Source organism: Pan paniscus, chromosome 1 (assembly GCF_029289425.2).
Source record: "Pan paniscus chromosome 1, NHGRI_mPanPan1-v2.0_pri, whole genome shotgun sequence".
NCBI lineage: Eukaryota > Metazoa > Chordata > Mammalia > Primates > Hominidae > Pan > Pan paniscus.
The window spans coordinates 59,769,907-59,776,522 of NC_073249.2; the positions used below are offsets into that span (position 1 = coordinate 59,769,907).

At 36.2% G+C, this 6,616-nt stretch overlaps 1 pseudogene; it reads left to right on the top strand.

Annotated features, from left to right (window-relative positions):
* The first annotated feature begins 1,740 nt into the window (after window positions 1-1,740).
* On the top strand, window positions 1,741-6,252 carry LOC134730245 (ATP-dependent RNA helicase DHX29-like; annotated as a pseudogene).
* The last annotated feature ends 364 nt before the right edge of the window (window positions 6,253-6,616 follow it).

The window sequence follows — 6,616 nt, forward strand, 5'->3', positions numbered from 1 at the left end:
CAGCCTTAAGCCCTTTCCTATCAAAAAGCTTACAGATGCTAGTGCAAGCTTAAGCCTTCTCAGGAATATTGTGCACTTTTTTTCAACTTCATGAATTGATTTGTTTTTCGTGTTTCAACTAGATTTAATAGTGCAGATAAAATGAAATAAGCACACTCAGATCTTGAAATGTAATAAAATGATAATATTTTTCTGTAAAGACTGTTCTATGATTCAATTTTCTTTCCTCTTACTCTTAATGAGTTCAGCCATTTGATGTACCCAATGCATAGCTGAACATCCTGGTGCATTTCTAAAAGCTGAATAATTTGAAAATAATAATGCATTTATTATAATACAAGTAAACTTCTGACCATTCCTACTAAAAGAGGACTTTCTGAGAAAAATATCTGAGAGTAAAGAAAGCTAGAAAAAAATAATAAATTCAATTTGATGATGAATTTAAATTCCCTAAAGGTAAGGATATGGTTGCCACTTAACTTCTATTCAGGGCTAAAAGTATAGTTTGATTATTTGCTTTTTCATTAAGAATCAGCAACAAGTTTTAAGCATTTTATAAAGTACATTGAAGTAGTGAGTTTAATATATTGAGCAAAATGTGGGGCTCACCGTAATATTAAAAGTGTTCATATTTTTAATCATAATCAAAGAAGATGTAGGTTGTAAATCATGATTAAAGGTTGTCATTTTCTTAGAGCTAACAAGTTAACTAAACAGAGACTGGGCTGAGGAACTGTCCACTGAATAAATGCTAAACAGAGTAGAGGCTAAATAATAGGTAGGAGACACAGAAAATTCCAAGCCTGGCAAAGTGACATTATGATATTTTATTTATGTTTTCCATGTCTTCCCCCCACTTTGTAGCACAGAGTTAAGCATATATTAAATATAACAGAAAATTAGGAAAGGATTGGAAGACATAGGAGAATGCTAGCATTTGCTCAGTTTGTGTTGTTCATATAAACTCCCAATTATGTTTCATTGCCTTCATTAAAAATTAGATTCAGTACTCCAGAAGGTCAAGTTAGTGCATGAATTTAGAATTGCTGTAGTGCTTCTATCAGAAAACTAAGATGAAAAACTCATATGCCATATTCAAATAAGAAGAGAGTTCAGGAAGACGGTCAAGTACAATATCAACTTACAAAATAATGTTTCTTCATAAAAGCATTTACCAATTTAAAAATATAGCAGCCACAGATTGCTGGGTCTTACCCTTCGTATTTCTGACTCAGTAGGATTGGGGTGGGGCTGGATAACTTGCATTATTAGCAAGTTTCCAAGTGGTATTGATGTTACTGGTCCAGGGTTCACACTATGAGAGCTGCTGCGCAACAGAAGTCTGCACCTGTGTACCAAGAGACATGTATAGGGAAGCTTATAGCAGCATCAGTCATCATTATAAAGTATTGACAACAACTCATTATGTCAATCAACAACAGAAACTATAAATAACTCAGAGTATATTCAGACAATTGAACATTCTATAGTGGTATCAAAGAATTAACTACACTTATATACATTAACGTAGCTCATTCTCACTTTGAGCAAAAGAAAATTATCTCAGACAAATATACAAAGCATGTTTTAATGTATAAAATTCAATGTGAAACAAATTAAGACACTATATGAGAACAGCTTTATGATTAAACCATAAAGAAAAGGAAGAACATGAATAACCCAATAATAGAGAAAGTAGGTTTCCTCCGAAGGGTATGTGGGTAGTGGGGAGATGCAATAATGGAGAATATTGTTCTGTTTCTTAAGCTTGAGGTGAGTTATCGGATGTTTATTTTATTCTAAGTTGTACAGATACATGATGCATACCTTTTCTATTTAGGGTATGTGTCAGAATAAAAAAATTACAAGATAATGTGACCCCCACTCCAAAAAAAAAATAGAAAAACCTTAAGTCAAAGCAAAAAACAAACAAACAAACAAAAAACTATAACGTATGCAGAAAAAAATCCTACCAAAATGCAAAAGAATAAAAATCTAAACCAAACCAGATAAAAGAAGAATAAGGTTAAAGACAAAATTCATCTTCTTTAAAAACATAATTGCACCCAGATTATTTATAAAACCACTGCAATGTCAAGATAAATTTCAGCAAGATGGTTCAAGGAGTAAAAATTTTATGAAAGATTAAATGTCAAAATATCTAAATCAATTTTGTTTAAAAGAGGAGGGGACTTATCCTGCCAGATTTTAAGAAATGCAACTAAACAATAGTTATCAAACTATGATGCTCTAGCCCCAAACAAAGAAATGGAACAGAACAGAGGGTTCAGAAATAGATCCATGTGAATATCATATAGATGAAAGGAGACACCAGTGGGGAAACATTGCTTAGTGCGTACTGCTGTAAAAGCAGATCCATGACATGGAGAAAAGTAAAGCAGAATAGCTAATTTGCAAGATACACAAAGCAGACTCATATATGGCAAGTAAAAAACATAAAGAAGGAAAGACAAGAAGATATGTTTGTTACCTTCTTGCAGGAAAGCTTTTCTTGGAATCGAGGGCGCAGGGTGGTGTCACAGGAGCCAGGAAATGTGAAGAGCTCTTGGTGGCAGCACCAGGGCCTGCACCGCGAATGATCTTCTGCCACAGCTGCAACAATGGCGGCAAGGACAAGAAACACATGGCTCTGGTGACCACGGCGGTCCGGCAGTCCGGGCCGCCATGTCTGCTTTCAGAGCCAAATCAACCACTGGGGCTGGAACTGCCCAGGAGGCCCAAAACAAAAAGCTGGTGTCCAGGCCTCCCTCCCGACACCGCTGCAAGCACCAGGGAGCCCCAAGTCAAGCAAGGCCCCAAAATTTATAGTTTTAATTCTACAAATGATTCTGGTTGTCCCGCAAGTCTGGGTAGATCTATGTTGAAAGTGGTAATTAATAACAAATTAGAGCAAGGAATTATGGGAGTGAGCAATGACAAGCAAAACAATGACAAGGGAGTGATTTCTGGAAGACTTAATGCCAAAAAATTGCAGGATTTTTACACGGCTTTACAAGCATTTTTATTTAAGACTAAGACATTGAAGATGTCACGACCAATGCTCTCTTACATGGAGGTGACCTTCATTCTGCCTTGGATTGGCTCTGTTTAAACCTTGCAAATGATGCACTGAAAGATTCAGTTAAGAATTTGAAGGGCAACAACCTAAAAGTAGGCTGAAATTGTAGTCTCCTATACAAGGCACTATTTCACCTCCATTGCAACCTAAAACAAAACAAACAAACAAAAGAATAAGACCCTAAGATGAAGCCAAAAAAGGAAGAAGGAAATATGGAAGCAAATATGAAAGAGTGGATTTCACAGTACACTAAACAACAAATGAAGAAGAAAAGAATGAGAATTCTAAAAGTTTAGAAGAATAGCCAAAACAATTGACCCCAACGAAAGTTATTTACATCTTGCAGCAAAACTGCTAGATGCAAAGGAGCCAGCAGCTACCTTTAAACTGGAAAAAAACAAACAAACAAACAAAAACCAAAAAAAAAAAACAAGCAAGACCAAAGGAGGCTCAGGAAAAAATAAGGAAATTTCAAAGAGAAATTGAAACTTTAGAAGATGATCCAGTATTTAATCCAGCCATAAAGATTTCACATCAACAAAATGAAAGAAAAAAAGCCTCCTGTGGCCATAGAAGGAGAAAGTGCATTGAACTTCTAAGTTATTTGAAAAATCTGCAGCTGCTACTGAAGAAGAGAAAGATAAAAAGAACCTCATGATGTAAGAAATTTTGACTGTACTGCTCAACGTTGAACTGGAAAATCTCCCAAATAATTTCTGATTGACTGGTTCAGGAAGACTCTTCCCAAAAGTCAAAATCCTTCCTTTGAAAAAGTTCCAGTAGGTAGATGCTGGAAATGTAGGGTTAGGGTAATCAAGTCTGAAGATGCTGCCCTGGTAGGTTGCCGACAATCTTAACAGAGGATGGCATGCAAGCTCAGCACCTGGGAGGCACTTTAGTTCTTTATCATTTAGTTAAAGGGCAGTCAGTTTATCAGTGACTTCATCCTACTTCCCAAGATGTTTGGCTGGAGTACAGTGATGAGGAAAAGAAAAGAGAAGAATTAAATAAAATGAAAACCAATAAACCATGTGATCTTTTTATTGCCCAACTTTTGAATATATTGAAACAGCAGCGACAACAACATTCTGAAAATAAGAGAGAAATCTCTAATGATCCTGAGGAATCTTGGGAAAATTTAGTTTCTGATGAGGATTTTTCTGCACTGTCCTTGGTATCAGCAAATGCGGAAGATTTGGAACGTGTTAGAAACCTCTTTAGAAAGTTGCAAAGCACACCTAAGTCTTAGAGACTTCTAAAGGAAAGACAGCAGTTTCCTGTATTTAAACATCTGGATGCAGGTGTAGAAACTCTTAAAGGCACTGGGGAGTGGTTGTGGCAGGTGAAACAAGGAGTGATGAAAGTACTCAGGTACCACATTTTCTATTGGAAGATTTGCTTCTAAATGAGTGGGGAGCAAGTAAATGTAACATTGCCTGTACCCAACCTCAAAGGATCTCAGCAGTGAGTTTAGCCACCAGAGTGTGTGATGAATTGGGCTGTGAAAATGGAACTGGAGGAAGGAATTCTTTGTGTGGGTATCAGATCCAGATGTTATCTCAAGCTTGCGAATCTACCAGTGTACTCTACTGTACAACAGGGGTTTTGTCAAGGAAACTTCAAGAAGATGGTCTTTTTACTAATGTGTCTCACCTTATTGTAAATGAGGTTCATACAAGCAGTGTCCAGTCAGACTTCCTACTAACTATCTTAAAGGAAGTTTTACAAAAACATTCTGATCTCTACTTGATTCTATGAGTGCCACTGTGGACAGTGAAAAATTTTCCACATATTTCACACACTGCCCCACTCTCAGGATTTCAGGAAGAAGTTATCCTGCTGAGGCTTTTCAATGTGAAGATATAATAGAAGAAACAGACTTTGTACAGGAAAAAGAATCAGGATATTGTCAGAAATTTCTGGAGAAGGAAGAAGAAATAACCATTAATGTTACAAGCAAAGCAGGGGGATCAAAAAAAATCAAGAATATATTTCAGTTCAGACTAGAGCAAATGCTGATTTAAATCTATTCTACCAAAAGTACAGCAACTTCACTCAGCATGCTATTCTCTACACTTGAATTCTCATAAAATCAACCTGGATTTCATTTTAGAACTTCTTGCATATTTAGATAAAAGTTCCCAAGTCGGAAATATTGAAGGAGCAGTATTAATCTTTTTACCAGGCCTTGCTCATATTCAGCAGTTGTATGATCTCCTATCAAATGATAAAAGGTTTTATTCTGAACGATATAAATGGATAGCTCTGTATTCTGTTCTTTCAACCCAAGGTCAAGCTGTAGCACTCACACTTCCTCCTGCAGAAGTCAGAAAGATTGTTTTAGCAACAAATTTTGCAGAGACAGGTAGCGCTATTCCAGATATCGAGTTTGTAATTGATACTGGAAAAACAGAAGAAAATAAGAGCCATGAAAGCAGATAGATGAGTTCTTTGGTTGAGACATTTGTCGGTAAAGCCAGTGCTTTGCAGTGCGAGGGGAGAGCTGGGCAGGACAGAGATGGCTTCTGCTTCTGGGGGTACACAAGAGAAAAATTTGAAGGCTTTATGGATTATTCTGTTCCTGAAATCTTACATGTACCTTTAGAGAAATTATGCCTTCATATTATGAGGTGTACTCATGATTCTCCTGAAGATATCCCTTTCAAAGCCTTAGATCCGCCTCAGCTCCCAGTGATCAGCCATTCAATGAATTTCCTCCAAAAAACTGGAGCTTGTAAGCTAAATGAGCCTCAGCTGACTCCGTTGGGCCAACACCTTGCAGCTTTACCTGTGTATGTCAAGACTGGCAAGACGCTTATTTTTGGTACAGTATTTGGCTGCCTTGACTCAGTGGCAACAATAGCTGCAGTTATAACAGAGAAGTCCCCTTTTACCACACCAATTGGTTGAAAAGATGATGCAGATCTTGCAAAATCAGCTTAGGCCATGGTGGATTCAGACCACCTGATCATCTACAATGCATATCTAGGATGGAAGAAAGCACGACAGGAAAGAGGTTATCATTCTGAAATCATATATTGCCAGAGGAATTTTCAAATAATAGAACGTTACTGTTCACCCTAGAGGTAATTCTTAGTATAGCTCACTCTCTCAGAGTCATGGATAACTGTAACAGGTTTATTTATTTTGGAAAAAAAGGATGCCTAGGATAATACTTAACACACAGTAAGTATTTAATAAACATTTGTTGAATTAGAACAAAAAAAGATTTTCTTAAAACAAGATCTCAAAAAAGGAAAATTTGGATAAAAAATACCTATTATTTTACTACATTAAGATCAAGGAGTTCAGCTTAACACAGGATACCAACAAAAAAGTTGAGAAGTAATAGATTGTGATAACATCTATCACTTGTTATTTATATTTAAAACAGTTTAAAATAATATAAGATTAAATAATTGATAGAAATATCTATCCTCAAATCAATGAGATGAAATACAAAATTCAATGGGGAAAAATGGACAAAGTATATAAAGAGGCAGTTCATACATGGAGCACATGAATGTCTGACAATTT